Below are 17619 nucleotides of genomic sequence, written 5' to 3' on the forward strand. Positions count from 1 at the left end.
GCATTTCTTTACTCTTTGGCATACATCGCCAGCTATTTATACAATAATTATCAATACATGGCATTTACACACTTGAAACACATGACCACCTCAGGTGATACAGTACAATTGCTTCTGGGATCGCTGGGACAAAATTATTTAAGGGAGGGTAAGTACACTACTGGCCATTAGAATTGCTGCACCACGAAGATGACGTGCTAAAGACGCGAAATTTATCGACAGGAAGAAGATACTGTGATATGCAATTGATTAGCTTTTCAGAGCATTCACGCAAGTTTGGCGCCGGTGGTGACACCTACAACGTGCTGACATTAGGAAAGTTTCCAACAGATTTCTCATACACAAACAGTAGTTGACGGCGTTGTCTGGTGAAACGTTGTTGTGATGCCTCGTGTAAGGAGGAGAAATGCGTACCATCACGTTTCCGACTTTGATAAAGGTCGAATTGTAGCCTATCGCGATTGCCGTTTATCGTATCGCGACACTGCTGCTTGCGCTGGTCGAGATCCAGCGACTGTTAGCAGAATATGGAATCGGTGGGTTCAGGAGGGTAATACGGAACGCCGTGCTGGATTCCAACGGCCTCGTATCACTAGCAGTCGAGACAACAGGCATCTTAACCGTATGGCTGTAACGGATCGTGCAGCCAAGTCTCGATCCTGAGTCAACGGATGGGGACATTTGCAAGACAACAACCATCTGTACGAACAGTTCGACGACGTTTGCAGCAGCATTGACTATCAGCTCGGAGACCATGGATGCGGTTACCCTTGACGATACATCACAGACAGGAACGCCTGCGATGGTATACTGAACGACGAACCAGAGTGCACGAATGGCAAAACGTCATTTTTTCGGATGAATCCAGGTTCTATTTACAGCATCATGATGGTGGAATCGGTGTTTGGCGACATGGCGTTGAACGCACATTGGTAGCGTGTATTCGTCATCGCGAAACTTGCGTATCACCCGGCGTGATGGTATGGTGTGCCATTGGTTAGACGTCTCGGTCACCTCTTGTTCGCATTGACGGCACTTTCAACAGTCGACGTTAGATTTCAGATATGTTACGACCCGTGGCTCTACCCTTGATTGCATTCCAGCGAAACCCTACATTCCTGCAGGATAACGCACGACCGCATGTTGCAGGTCCTGTACGGGCCTTTCTGGATACAGAAAATGTTCGACTGTTGCCCTGGCCAGCACATTCTCCAGATCTCTTCCCAATTGTAAACGTCTAGGCAATGGTGGTCGAGCAACTGGCTCGTCACAATACGTCAGTAACTACTCTTGATGAACTGTGGTATCGTGTTGAAGCTGCATGGGCAGCTGTACCTGTACACGCCTTCCAAGCTCTGTTTGACACAATACCCAGGCGTGTCAAGGCCGTTATTACGGCCAGAGGTGGTTGTTTTGGGTACTGATGTCTCAGGATCTATGCACCAAAATTGCGTGAAAATGTAATCACGTCAGTTCTAGTATAATATATTTGTCCAATGAATAACTGTTTATCATCTGCGTTTCTTCTTGGTGTAGCAATTTTAATGGCCAGTAGTGTACAATACTTCCCTACCCGTGTGACAGATATTTTCGGTCCGGACAGGTATAACCAAATCTCATCGGAAAATAACTTGTGGTAACACCCTATCTAGGTTCGCGGGTATGGGAAAACAGGGAGTTCAAAACCAGCCCAGGGTCTAAGGACTGTTTCCATGGCCACATTCATTCAGTGTCTCCATAAATCTCAATTTAGATTTGGCTTTTATTGAAGGACAGCCGGCATCTGTGTCCGAGCGGTTCTAGGCGCTTCAGTCCGCACCTGCTCTGCTGCTACGGTCGCAGGTTCGAATCCTGCCTCGGGCATGGATATGTGTGATGTCCTTAGGTCATTTAGATTTAAGTAGTTATAAGTCTAGAGGACTGATGACCTCAGATGTTACGTCCCATAATGCTTAGAGCCATTTGAACGATTTACTCAAGGATATGTATTGTATTGTATGTTAACCGGGGGCCTAGAAAGACGGAGAGGCTCCGTACCCACCGCGGCCACAGTGGTTTACAAGCCCCGAAGACTACCGCAGTTCACTTGACCCCTCCAGCGCCCGACACCGAACCACTCTTTCAGGGTTATTGTACGGTTCGGCACCTGGTCCTACCCCCATGAACCATGGACCTTGCCGTTGGTGGGGAGGCTTGCGTGCCTCAGCGATACACATGGCTGTACCGTAGGTGCAACCACAACGGAGTGGTATCTGTTGAGAGGCCAGACAAACGTGTGGTTCCTGAAGAGGGGCAGCAGCTTTTTCAGTAGCTGCAGGGTCAACAGTCTGGATGATTGATTGATCTGGCCTTGTAACATTAACCAAAACGGCCTTGCTGTGCTGGTACTGCGAATGGCTGAAAGGAAGGGGAAACTACAGCCGTAATTTTTCCCGAGGGCATGCAGCTTTACTGTATGGTTCAATGATGATGGCGCCCTCTTGGGTAAAATATTCCGGAGGTAAAATAGTCCCCCATTCAGATCTCCGGGCGGGGAATACTCAGGAGGACGTCGTTATCAGGAGAAAGAAAACTGGCGTTCTACGGGTCGAAGCGTGGAATGTAAGATCCCTTAATCGGGCAGGTAGGTTAGAAAATTTTAAAAAGGAAATGGATAGGTTAAAGTTAGATATAGTGGTATTAGTGAAGTTCGGTGGCAGGAGGAACAAGACTTTCGGTCAGGTGAACATAGGGTTATAAAAACAATATCAAATAGGGGTATTGCAGGAGTAGGTTTAATAATGAATAAAAAAAATAGGAGTGCGGGGAAGCTAGTACAAACAGCATAGTGAACTCATTATTGTGGCCAAGATAGACATGTAGCCCATGCCTACTACAGTAGTACAAGTCTATATGCCAACTGGCTCTCCAGATGATGAAGAAATTGAAGAAATGTGTGATGAGATAAAAGAAATTATTCAGGTAGTGAAGGGAGCCGAAAATGTAATAATCATGGGTGACTGGAATTCGAGAGTAGGAAAAGGGAGAGAAGGAAAGATAGTGGGTGAATATGGATTGGGGGAGAGGAATGAAAGAGGAAGCCGTCTGGTAGAATTTTGCACAGAGCATAACTTAATCATAGCTAAGAATCATAAAAGAAGGTTGTATACATGGACGAATCCTGGAGATACTAGAAGGTATCAGATACATTATATAATGGTAAGACAGAGATTTATGAACCAGGTTTTAAATTGTAAGACATTTCCAGGGGCAGACCACAATCTATTGGCTATGAACTGTAGATTAAAACTGAAGAAACTACAAAAAGGTGGGATTTTAAGGAGATGGGACCTGCATAAACTGACTAAACCAGAGGTAGTACAGAGTTTCAGGGAGAGCATAAGGAAAAAATTGACAAGAATGTGGGAAAGAAATATAGTAGAAGAACAATGGGTAGCTCTGAGGGATGAAGTAGTGAAGGCGGGAGAGGATCAAGTAGGTAAAAAACCAAGGGCTAGTAGAAATCGTTGGGTAACAGAAGAAATATTGAATTTAATTGATGAAAGGAGAATGTATAAAAACGCAGTAAATGAAGCAGGCAAAAAGGAATACAAACGTCTCAAAAATGTGATTGACAGGAAGTACAAAATGGCTAAGCAGGGATGGCTAGAGGACAAATGTAAGGTTGTAGAGGCTTATCTCACTCGGCGTAAGATAGATACTGCCTACAGGAAAATTAAAGAGGCCTTTGGAGAAAAGAGAGCCACTTGTATGAATATCAAGAGCTCAGATGGAAACCCAGTTCTAAGCAAAGAATGGAAAGCAGAAAGGTGGAAGGAGTATATAGTCTATAGAAGGGCGATGTACTCGCGGACAATATTATGGAAACTCAAGAGGATGTAGATGAAGGTGAAATGGGAGACACGATACTGCGTGAAGACTTTCACAGAGCACTGAAAGACCTGAGTCGAAACAAGGCCCCGGGAGTAGACAACACACCATTGGAACTACTGACGGCCTTGGGAGAGCCAGTCCAGACAACACTCTACCATCTGGTGAGCAAGATGTATGAGACGGGTGAAATACCCTCAGACTTTAAGAAGAATATAATAATTACAATCCCAAAGAAAGCAGGTGTTGACAGATGTGAAAATTACCGAACTATCAGTTTAATAAGTCACTGCTGCAAAACACTAACGCGAATTCCTTACAGACGAATGGGAAAAATGAGAGAAGCCGACCTCGGGGAAGATCAGTTTGGATTCCGAAGAAATGTTGGAACACGTGAGGCAATACTGAACCTACGGCTTATCTTAGAAAATAGATTAAGGAAAGGCAATCCTATGTGTCTAGCATTTGTATACTTAGAGAAAGCTTTCGACAATATTGACTGGAATACTCTCTTTCAAATTCTAAACATGGCAGGGGTAAAATACAGGGAGCGAAAGGCTATTTACAATTTGTACAGAAACCAGATGGCAGTTATAAGAGTGGATGTGCACGAAAGGGAAGCAGCGGTTGGGAAGGGAGTGAGACAGGGTTGTAGCCTGTCCCCGATGTTATTCAATCTGTATATTGAGCAAGCAGTAAAGGAAACAAAAGAAAAATTCGGAGTAGGTATTAAAGTCCATGAAGAAGAAATAAAAACGTTGAGGTTCGCCGATGACATTGTTATTCGGTCAGGGACAGCAGTTGAACGGAAAGGACAGTGTCTTGAAAGGAGGATATAAAATGAACATCAACAAAAGCGAAACGAGGATAACGGATTGTAGTCGAATTAAGTCGGGTGATGCTGAGGGAATTAGATTAAGAAATGAGACACTTAAAGTAGTAAAGGAGTTTTGCTATTTGGGGAGCAAAATAACTGATGATGGTCGAAGTAGAGAGGATATAAAATGTAGACTGGCAATGGCAAGGAAAGCGTTTCTGAAGAAGAGAAATTTGTTAACAGCGAGTATAGATTTAAGCGTCAGGAAGTCGTTTCTGAAAGTATTTGTATGGAGTGTAGCCATGTATGGAAGTGAAACATGGACGATAACCACTTTGGACAAGAAGAGAATAGAAGCATTTGAAATGTAGTGCTACAGAAGGATGCCGAAGATTAGACGGGTAGATCACATAACTTATGAGGAGGTATTGAATAGAATTGGGGAGAAGAGGAGTTTGCGGCACATCTTGACAAGAAGAAGGGACCGGTTGGTAGGACATGTTCTGAGGCATGAGGGGATCACAAATTTAGCATTAGAGGGCAGCGTGGGGGGTAAAAATCGTAGAGGAAGACCAAGAGATGAATACACTAAGCGGATTCAGAAGGATGTAGGTTGCAGTAAGTACTGAGAGATGAAGAAGGTTGCACAGGATAGAGTAGAATGGAGAGCGGCATCAAACCAGTCTCAGGACTGAAGACCACAACAACATCGGCCCCTGGTGGACCCCCCGGAGAACGTCGCACACCAGGCGAGTGTAACCACTATGTATGCGAAGCAGAGGAAAGGTGGTGTACACGTACGTGGAAAACTTGTTTGCGCAGCAATCGCCGACATACTGTAGCTGCGGCGAAATAAGGGGAAACAGCACGCATTCGCCGAGGCAGATGGAAAACCGCCTAAAAACCATTAGACTGGCCGACTCACTGGACCTCGACACAAGTCCGCGAGGTGGATTCGTACGGGGGACCAGGCGCTCCTCTCCATTTAGGAAAGCCGTGCGTTATACCGCACGACTAACCGGCCAGACCAAGGATATGTGGATGGAATGTTCCCCCAGTGAACCCCATCACATGAGAAAACAGTGAAATTATGATCGCATAAATACATTGCAACGTAATGTATTTGGTTACTCTTTGGCATACATCGCCGGCTATTTATATAATAATTATCAGTATATGGGATTTACAAACTCCAAATTCATGACGACCCCAGAAGATACAGTACACACTCCATCGGCAATGGTGGAATGCAGTATGGTGTTTCCCCACCATTAGTCTTGATATCAGTTTCCACACTCGCAGGTATACGTTCAGTCAGGTGCTGGAAGGTTTCTTGGGGAATGACAGCCCATTCTTCACGGAGTGCTGCACTGAGGAGATGTATCGATGTCGGTCGATGAGGCCTGGCACGAAGTCGGCGTTTCAGAACATCCCAAAGGTGTTCTATAGAATTCAGGTCAGGACTCTGTGCAGGCCAGCCCATTACTTGGATGTTATTACCGTGTAACCACTCTACCACATGCCGTACATTATGAACAAGTGCTCGATCGCGTTGAAAGATACAATCGCCATCCCAGAATTGCTCTCCAACAGTGGGAAGCAAGATGGTGCTTAAGACATCAATGTAGGCCTGTGCTGTGATAGTGTCACGCCAAACAGCAAGGGGTGCAAGCCCCCTCCATGAAAAATAAAAGTCCACACCATGACACCTCGCTTCCGAATTTTACTGTTGGCATTACACACGCTGGCAGATGACGTTCACCGGGAATTCGCCATACCCACACCCTGCCATCGGATCTCCACATTGTGTATCGTGATTCGTTATTCCATTCAACGCTTTTCCAATGTTCAGTTGTCCAATGTTTACGCTCCTTACACCAAGCGAGGCGTCGTTTGGCATTTATCGGCGTGATGTGTGGCTTTTGAGCAGCCGCTCGACCATGAAATCCAAGTTTTCTCACCTCCCACCTAACTGCCATAGTATTTGCAGTGCATCTTGATGCAGTCTGCATTTCGTGTGTGATAGTCTGGATATAGTCTGCCTATTACGCATTTCGACCCCCTTCAACTGTCGGCGGTCTCTTTCAATCAACAGACGAGACCGGCCTGTACGCTTTTGTGCTTTATGTGTCCATTCACGTTTCCACTTCACTATCACATCGGAAACAGTGGACCTAAGGATGTTTAGGAGTGTGGAAATATCACATACAGACGTGCCACTCAGCACCCTCAGCACGTTCAAAGTCTGTGAATTGCGCGGAGCGCCCCATCCAGCTCTCTCACGATGTCTAATGACTACTTAGGTCGCTGATATAGAGTACCTTTCAGTAGGTAGCAGCAGAATGGACCTAATATGAAAAACGTAAGTTTTTGGGGGTGACCAGATACTTTTGCTCACATAGTGTATATTATTACCGCTGACTTCAAAACTTAGAAGCGTTTATTCTTACCAACGTCGTGAAAATATTTCAATATACATTTATTTTTCAGGTGTGCCGGGTGGGGGGGGGGCGGGGGGGAGGGGGTGTTCGTCTTGTTACTGGTTTGATGAGGCCGCCATCCTCTTCACTTCAGAGTAGTGCTGCCACTGAATTATTTCTTGGGTATAATGGGTGTTTATAATTAATTGCATCTATTCACTGAGGACCAGTGTGGGCTATAGCTATCACATAGCAGCTAAACTTGGCAGATATTGCAATGCCTTAATGCGGAATCGAAATAAGCTGGAAAAAATTAGTCCCAATTTTGGCCACCAATTGTAAATCAGGCATTGAGAATGCAAGATAGATATATGGAAGTGTTTTAGTATATAATGGATTAGAAACGGGACATGAGCAGATAAGGTTCTGCATTAACACATTAGAATATCTATAAAGATTCGCCGCCATAGGATAGTTACAGCTACAGTAGACTCTGTGAGTTCCTGCAGTTTCATTATAACCACATGGTATTCCACTCTGGGTCTCTCGCTATAGTTTTTACCTAATGCAGCTACCTGAAGTACCATGGAAGCTTTTGCCATGAATTTAACGTTCACGTCTCACTTTCTCACTTTCTGCTCACTCAGCGGGCCATATTGGCGCTGCTCTGGAGCACATCCTTGGCCAGAGGGCGTGTACAAAGTTGTTTATCAGTTATCTATGTGTGAAGTTTAGAAGTAATTCATTTTTAATTTTATTATATTACTGGAAGAAATGCGTGATCGAACAGTGCTGTTTACAGTTGCCCGGAAAAAAAAATGACTCTGAGCACAATGGGACTTAACAACTGAGGTCACCACTCCCATAGAACTTAGAACTACTTAAATCTAACTAACATAACGACATCACACACTTCCATGCCCGAGGCAGGATTCGAACCTGCGACCGTAGCAGCCGCGTGGTTCCGGACTGTAGCGCCTACAACTGCTCGACAACAACGGCCAGCCCCGAATTTTTTTTTTTTTTTAATTTATTGTGCTACTTTCGTATCTTTGAAACTGCCTTATTTCGCGCTTGTAAAGCCTCTAAGTGTGTAGTTGAATGAAATCGATACCGAAATGTGGATATGAAGAAACTAGAATGCAATTGACACGTGCGAATGAGTATGGATACTCGTCCCAGAAAATTAAAACGAGTTCTTCGCACACCACATTATCAGATGGCAAGCCGCTGATGGCTCTGAGCACTATGGGACTTAACATCTGAGGTCATCAGTCCCCTATAACTTAGAACTACATTAACCTAACTAACCTAAGGACATCATATACAGCCATGCGCGAGGCAGGATTCGAACCTGCGACCGTAGCGGTCGCACGGTTCCAGACTGAAGCTCCCAGAACCGCTCGGCCACACCGGCCAGGCGCCACCGAGGGATGGACAGACTGATAAATCCGTAAACTCTCAACTGACAGAAAAGCAATAGATTCATTTTCCCCACCGATACCGTGAATCACAGTGTATATTCCCGAGGGCTGAAGTCTAGGAGCGTACTTTGAAGACAAAAACTCTATTCCTAAAGCTGTTACGGAAGCCTTCAAGCGAAACTGTAGGATCCTAGCTCACCAAGACCTCCTCTAGAAGTGTCTATATCGGCGGACTCAGAATCCCGATGAATCTTTCAATAATATTATCTGAAAAAGTGTGCCCAAAATAAGGTTTTGTGTTTAATAGTGAACCGGGGAGTTAGTGATGCTGCATTAACATTTAAAGATCGAAATATGGGAAAAACGAAGAGCTGTAGCCCATCTTATCATCAACCTAGACTGTCGTATTGTAAAGAGTTTGACATTGTGAGATGGATCGAGACATGCAGAGGCACAGCGTGCAACGAAGTTCAGCTAAAGAAGCAAGGTCAATCAGAAGGAAAAAACTTTTTGAGAAGGTCGGAGGCAAAGAAAATGATTCTGACTACATTGATACCTTACTTAAAAATATGGGAGAATTTTTATCGCTAATTTTGATAGCTACATGAAACTTTGTAACCTATTTTATATAACATGCTGTATCTACTGAAGCACAAACATTGTAGTGATTTGAACAGTTAAGAATCTAGGGATTTCCATGTACAAATATTCACAGTGAAAGAATGACTAATTTAAAGAAATATGTATTCGTTAAAGCGTTTGTTCTGTCAGCAGTTGACAGAATCATAAATAAGCGCTTTACGGAATTTAAATAAAGTTGCTGGTTCTCTGGCAATAAAATGTTTAAAGTGAAGATATAGTCATACATCTAGCCCTTTTCTACGTTACCTCTTAATTGTGCTACAGTAGACATAAACAATATAGATAAAGTATCAGTAAAAATTTTAGATTGTTATCGTCATTCGCTCCAGAGACTAGTTTCCGTAAATTTGGCTTACTTGATATTGACCGCATAGCTCCTGCAGGCTCCCTTTATTCCTTAGACGAGGTGAAACACTGGAAAAAGTTTCTGATGCTCCGCGTCGAGGAAATCTGGAAGCCAGTGCTGCGGTTGGGCGGCTCGTAACCCTGAAGCGTCGCCAGTGAGGCGTGACCGACCAACGGACGACAGCCGACAAAACGGGCTGTTCTTGGTAGCTGCGGACACTGGCGCGGGAGATGTGACGACCTCAGGGGAAGCCTCCGTCGTTAACCGTGGTGCGAGCTGCTGACGGGTCGACTGGAAGCACCAGGCCTCAACTAGCTCGTTGGCCTGACTTTTCTGAAGGGGTGCAACAGACCGAAGGGATCGCAGTGCTGCAGTTATAGCTGCGGAGACGGATTGGGGAGCCTGACGGTGGAAAGACAACGAGTATTAAGTCGAGTGCGGAACTGGCATGCCACATGTCGAAGCCACTAAAGGTCGATGCGGGACGTGGTTCCAAAGAGTGGACACAACAGGCCAGGAGGGTTTCTGGTGACTGTACAGTGTAGGGTTCAAGCAGTGTGTACTGGATGCAACGATTCTACACGGAATGAGTATGTACACAGCTAGGAGAGTGTTATGCTTACCACTTGCTCTTCATATCCACATCCGGTGACGCCTATGGGCTGAGGACGGCAGATCAGTCGGTCGACACTGGTTGACCTTCAAGGTCATTTCGGTTGGAGTTTTGTTCTTTTGGAAAAGAATGATGTCTTTACTAGTGCTAGTCAGCATTTTACGTCCTACTTTTTCTGTCATGTGTTATTTCACTTCCATAGCAGCAGAATTCCTGGTTTTGTCTACTTCACAGTCCCTCTTTGAACTTAAATGTGCCGTTAATCTCTTTTCTGTTACTTCTTATTACTTGAGTTTTCCGTAGTTCATTCTCAGTCTAAAGTGTATGCTTATTTGATTGTTCGTTACATGCTACAGGTCCTGAAATTCTTGCTCCCATTCAGTAATCAGAGCAATGACATCGACAAATCTTACTCTTGAAATCCTTTCGTCTTAGAATTTTATTCCACTCCTCAACGTGTCTTTTATTTCAGCCATGTGCAGTTTGAACTGTAGGGCCGACAGAAAACATCCTTTTTTTATACCCTACCTAATACGAACATGATGTTCTTATTCTTCCATTCTTGTTATTCCTATTGGTTCTTGTATGTGTCTTATACCAACGGTCTTTCCCTACAGCTCACACATAATTTGCTGAAAAATTCAACATTTTACACTACTTTATGTAGTCGAATGTTTTTTACAATCTTTCGGAAAGACCTGCTATTTCTTTATTCCTTTTACCATATGATGAGTCACATCTGTCTCACTGACGCCTCTACCACCCCAAACGCGAGACTGATTGTCATCTAACAGCTGTTTAATTTTTTATTCCATTTTCTTTAAACCTATACGTATTACAATTGTAGGTGCGCCTTCGTTCAGCCTACTTCACTACATAAGCCTGAAATATGCCAGTGGCATGCCTATCCACTGTGCTCATCCATCCCATTCCTCGTCAATAAATTAATAACATATCGTAATGGAGAGAAATAATCCGGTGTATTCATATATGGATGTATTGAAACCTTTATTAGAATAAGTTTGGTGAAAACAGTGTCGTGGTCCGAGTGAAGAGTCACGACAGATTTGAAGTTTCATTTAGCCTACTGATCTCACCAATATACCACGTGAGGCAGAGGCGAGCGCATAGTGCCATCGTCGTACAACAGAGTGATATTGGTCACAAAAACGCAAATCATGAGTGACGTGGATTCATCCCACACCTTCAGGAATCTTAGAATTCTGGCGCAGTTACACTAACTGAGCCGTAAGCAAAAACGCTGCGTAGTTTGCAGAAACGCGCGGCTCTTCGGTACGACTTGGTGGAAGAGCGTAAGGTAAAGTAGAAAGACAGCGGAAAAATGCTGCAGAGTAGAGTACACAACGTCACAGTTAGTGGAAATTCCGTTAGGCACTGTTTTGAGAAGGTCTCCCATGGAGCAATAGATACAAGCTATTAAGGCGATAAAAGGATAAACAGTTGCTAAAGTGAATGGCGAGACTTGAAGAGGCCGGATTATATGCATTTCCATGTTGCATATGCATTTTCATATTTGGCTCCTTTTCACATGTTGTTGCATGTTTTAACTAAGAACTAGTTACGATGCATATTTCCGCTCTATATTAATAATATTTAAAAAATTTAGACGGTAGGTATCTAGCTGATATAATTTCGATGTCTCACAGGTTGACCGCGACCTAGAACTACTTGCAATCGCTAACCGAGAGGCCACTTCCTAACGAAATCATTACAGAAGAGGAACAGGAATAGGCAGAGGCAATACTCCTGCTCGAGCGCCCCCAGTTAATCCCCTCCGCTATCGTACCGTACACGTCGGCAACAATTAAATGAAGCTCCTTAAGCTTTTACTCGCAAGTCCATAGTTTCAGTTTAGCATTCCATTTACTTGTACACAGTTCAACGTGTTTACCACATGTAGTGTGTAACGTGTTGTGTGCCACGCAGCCTGAAAAAAGAAACGTCGTTTCGTGGATCGCTGACCATCCTGGAACATTTTCATATGAGGTCACTGTTTTATATTGTTGAGTTTGCGAGAAAAACGTTTCGTGTAAAATAAAGTTCCAAATAGACCAGCATGTCCAGACAAATCTTCATATCGCAGGAATGCAGAAGAAAGGACTACGACAACAACTTCTGATAATAGGAATTTGCAGTACAGGGATTTTTCGAAAGGTAACCAAAAAAGTCGGTTTAACATTGATCTATGTGAAGCATTCGTTGCAAACAATACTCTTCTTCACAAACTTACAATCCCTATCCTCAAGGATTCCTGCGCAGAGATTTCTTAAATCAAAATATACCAAATGGATCGACAATGCGTAGAAATTACATACCGGCAATTCACGTAAATGTTCTGGAAGAAATACGCAATGAACTCATAGACAGCCTTATCTGGATTTCAGGTGACGAAACTACAGGCACTTGTGACCGTTACATTACAAATTTAACTGTTGCTGCTTTAAAAGGAGAGCCTTCTTCCTATTTAGCTGCCTGCAATGATCTTGAAAAAGTAAATCATTTTACGATCGCCAGATTTGTGAATGATAGTATTAGAAAAATATTTCCAGAATCTTCTGCAGATGAAAGGGTGTTTGTTTCAGATGCTGCTCCCTACATGATCAAAGCAGGAAAGGCCCTCCGAGTACCTTACCCCAATTTGATTCATGTGACGTGCTTTGCTCATGGAGTACATCGCCTAACTGAAGAAGAACGTTCCACGTGTGTGAATGTAAGCGGCCGGAGTGGCCGAGCGGTTCTAGGAGCTACAGTCTGGACCGCTACGGTCGCAGGTTGGAGTCCTGCCTCAGGTATGGATGTGTGTGATGTCCTTAGGTTATTTAGGTTTAAGTAGTTCTAAGTTCTAGGGGACTGATGACCCTAGAAGTTAAGTCCCATAGTCCTCAGAGCCATTTGAACCATTTGTTAATGTAAATAAACTGATTTCACCCACAAATAAAGTTTTTCTAAAGGCTCCTGCTCGCATCAAGAGCTACAAAGAAAAACTACCAAATGTGCCTTTACCTCGTCAGCCAGTGTTAACTCGTTGCGGTACATGGGTCGAAGCTGTGTTGTTATGCAAAGAACATTTCGAGGCCATTAGACAGGTAGTAAATTACGTCGATAGTGCATAGGCTTTAGCAGTTTTAATTTGCAAGGAACCTTTTAATGATTTCTGTATTAAGAAAGACGTTCCTGTTATTAGCACTAATTTTTCCCATATACCTGCAAGTATTAAATAGCTTGAAACTCAAGGTTTAGTGTTGAATGAATATGTTCCGTTATTGAGTAAAGTCATTCTAGTGAATTCCTCATTGCCGGAGTTATTCCCAAGAAAACGTAAAGAAAAGTTTGAAAACATTTTAAACAATAACCCAGGCTTTGAAACCTTGTGCCAAATTGATTGTATTATTAATGGAACGGGTGAACTTTTACCAGAAACAGTAAGTGCCAACATAGCATCCAAAATGAAATACTCAGTTGATGTAGAACGGTCCTTCTCTGCCGATAAAAATGTTTTGAGTGATCGAAGAAACGATCTTAATACCGAACATTTGGAACAGTACTTGACCATTCATGTTTAAAATAGTAAAAAAATGTAAAATAACTTGTAAATGATGCTTTGGTCCAATAGTATTAATTAAAAGTTAATGCTGTTCAAAAAAACTCATGAGTGTATGTTGTTTTTTAAATAAAATATTACGGAGTTTTTGAGGGTGCCCCTCTGGGTGCGATACGTCAGGAAGTTGGTCTTGTGCATATCGACTGCTTCTGTGTGACACACTCGCATCGCATCCGCTTGTTACCGACATCAATAACAATGGAGGGACAGTTCTTGAAACACGAGATGCATCCCCATTTTGAAAACTTGTAGAAAATATTCCCAGAAAAGCCCCTTCCTATCCTCTACCAGAAAGGTATTTAGAAACTGATATCAGCGTTCTAAATGTACCGATTTTTAGCGTGGCCTGCGCTTTCCCTCGTAACTGATATGCACAGGTTCGACTCTATATGCATGCAGTAACTACGATGTTTTTGTGTTATTGGATCTTGCACATTGGACCATTTTTATGCATTTTCAAGCATTTTTTATGCATATTTGCATGTATATTTTAAGGGTTTTATGATGCATGTAATCCGGTCTCTAGACATCACTGACGCCCAGGACGGTCGACAGTGGCGAGTGACGCAATAATGCGGCTGGTAGTCGGAGCGGTCGGACATGCGGTGAACGATAGCTTCTCTGCTTGGGATATGCCACTTTAATTCAGTAACGTCTCAGCAAGTAAAGTGCTTTAGGAAGGGAGATATTTGGTGTTGACAGAGTACACTTCAATTTTGTGACTATTTAAGCAGGCAGACGATCTCATAAATTGCGGAAAGCTTATGCCAGGCGATGAAACTTCACTACTGTTGATATAGGTTGGATGCTCTGAGAGTTCTAGTGTTTCAAAACTCAGTGTTGTAATTGTATCGTTGCTGATGACCACTTGGTTGTGACATGGAGAAATTTTATAATTTTGGTTTTGGATGGCTGTCGGATTATAAAATGCCAGCAATTTTTAAATGAATCCTGGCTGGTGGTAACTTCCACGCGGCGGGTAGCAACAGTCCTACGCCGCAAAGTCCAGTACAGCTGTGGCAGCACAGCAGTGTAAATTCGTGCGTCAGAAACTTTTTCTTGAGTACCGCTATTGTAGCGCCGAAAGTCTTTGGAAGAGGTAACATCCGTCAAGTATCTTGGTGTGACTATTCGAAATGATCTCAAATTGAATGATCAGATTACACAAGTAACGGGCAAGGTGAACTCTAGATTGCGGTTTATTGGTAGAATCCTGAAGCGATGCAGTCCTTCAACAAAGGAAATAACTTACAATACGTTAGTTCGTCCAGTCATATTGTTCGTCTGTATGGGACCCTTACAAGTTGGGTCTGATTCAAGAGATTGAGAAGGTCCAAAGAAGAGCGGCCAGATTCGAACTGGTTCATTTAACTATCGCGAGAGTGTTACAAATCTCATAGAAAGTTTGAAGTGGGACACACTTGCAGATAGACCGCGCGCTAAGCGGAAGGGGCTGCTCTCTAAATTCCGAAATCCGATCATCGCCGAGGATGTAGAGCATATATTATTACCACTAACTTTCAAATAGCGCAATCATCACCATTCAGAGGTAAGGGAAATTGGAGCTGGAAGTGAGGCGTTCAGACAGTCGTTTTCCCTCGCGCGATCCGCAAGTGGAACACAGGCTGGAAGATATGACTTTGGCGCGAATTGTGCTCTCTGTCACACACCGCTTGGTAGCTAGCAGAATATATAGGTAGATGTAGAAAGTAAGAAGCTACAGTCGCAGGAGCTCAGTGAATTCTGATCAAAACATTTGTAACTTCGTGAACGAAAGTACATACAGAAAACTGGAGGACACTGAGCCTTATTAAGAATATATCTCGCTTTTAACGGCTGTAACAACATCTCCCAAGAGCGATATTGCCTTACTACAATTCGTTATCAGAGTTCTTGTAGTGAAGCGCAACGTACTAGCAGTTGCACTGCAGGTAAGATCCGATGAGTTTAACGGGTGGATGACGTGCTGTTGAAATTCGAAGATACAGAGGCCTATTACTCACTAACGCCGTACACAGCTGTTAGCCTTTCGCTTTCTGATACGGGCGATTTATTTATGGTACTTTGTTGTTTAGGAGTTTGGATGTGAGTTATCTCGTCGTCTATCGCTGCATTTTGCATCGTTTGACAGTAAAAAGTCCTCAGTCATATCTACGTAAAAAAGGAGCACTCTGCAGTCAGAACTGTGTGACATGATCCGTTTCCAAGTCCCCTCATAGATGTAGGATGACCAAAACGACTGACTGCATGCTTCCGTGCGAGTCCAGACTCTTCTTATCTTGCACTCGCGGTGTTTACGCGACATTTATGTTAGTGCCAGTAGAATCAATCTCTACTTTGTCGCAATTACCGGTTCTCTAAAACTTCTTAATAGAGTTTCTAAAAAAGAAAGTCTTTTCCGCTCCACAAATTCACTTTTCAGCTCACGAATCATTTTTGTAATACTTTTCTGATAATCGAAGATGCCGGTACAAAACTACTGTCTTGTCTCAGAATCGATCTGAGGTCTTCCTTTAACCCTTTCATGGCCAAATAAATTACTGTTTCACATTTTGCTGTAAAACCGATTTCCTGATTGTGGAACGGATACGGAAATAGGCCACGTTTCTAAATTTCGATTGTTGTTTTACAATTATTTGAAGTGGGGCACCAATCGTGGAGGAATATAAATTGCATAAGTTTACTTCTCCTGGAGTCCCGTGGGATATACTGTATATATTCCACTTAAAATAATATTGTTTACTAAGGATCAATACCTGTAAAAAAAGAAGTAAGAACCGATATTGCATCAAACAAATTTATGTAATTACAAATTAACATTTTTATGGAACTTTTCTAGCCATGGGTTAGTACATAGTGCTACTACGCAGTAGCTGCATATCAATTTAGTCCTTATTTGTGGCATCTGTGTGAAGCATTGTCTCATCGCATCCTTGTGTTCCTTGCTGGAAAATGTTTTCCAACTACGGATAAGGGCACATTATCCTCTGTACAAAAGGGTCTGTATTTGCAGTAAAATGCAGTAATTTGTCAGCTGTTTCAGTTTTGTCAGTTGCTCACCAGCTGAAATTTACATGATTCGTCACGATAAGAACTATATCTTCCTCTGCGTCCATAGCAGTATACACCGGTCCGACCAGCGGAGAGAAGGATATGCTAATGGCAGTTTGTGATTCAAATTGTGGCGTTGTCTTTTTCCTTTTCTTTTGGACGTTGCAACAGTAAACACGTGGAACTGTAACAGTCGAGGAAAATGTGACAAACTATCCATTCGCCTCGCTCCTGTGGGATAGCTTGCAACAGGAAGTAGTATGAAGAAAACACAAGAAACAAATCAGGAGTTACCGCTTCATTTCTAGTCAATGGAAATAAAATAAGATTACAGCACCGATTGAAATTTGTAAAGTACTGTGAAAAATTATATACAAATATGAAAAACCCCCCCATGAGTCGTGGACCTTGCCGCTGGTGAGGAGGTTTGCGTGCCTCAGAGATACAGATAGCCGTACCGTAGGTGCAACCACAAAGGAGGGGTATCTGTTGAGAGGCCAGACAAACGTGTAGTTCCGAAGGTGGGGCAGCAGCCTCTTCGGTAGTTTGCAGGGGCAACAGTCTGGATGATTGACTGATGTGGCCTTGTAACACTAACCAAAAGATAGAGATTCAAGAACCAGGTTTTAAATTGTAAGACTTTTCCAGGGGCAGATGTGGACCCTGACCACAATCTATTGGTTATGAACTGTAGATTAAAACTGAAGAAACTCCAAAAAGGTGGGACCTGGATAAACTGAAAGAACCAGACGTTGTAGAGAGCTTCACCGAGAGAATTAGGGAACGATTGACAAGAATGGGGGAAAGAAATGCA

This window comes from Schistocerca nitens, chromosome 6 (genome assembly GCF_023898315.1).
Source record: "Schistocerca nitens isolate TAMUIC-IGC-003100 chromosome 6, iqSchNite1.1, whole genome shotgun sequence".
In the NCBI taxonomy this organism is placed as follows: Eukaryota; Metazoa; Arthropoda; class Insecta; order Orthoptera; family Acrididae; genus Schistocerca; species Schistocerca nitens.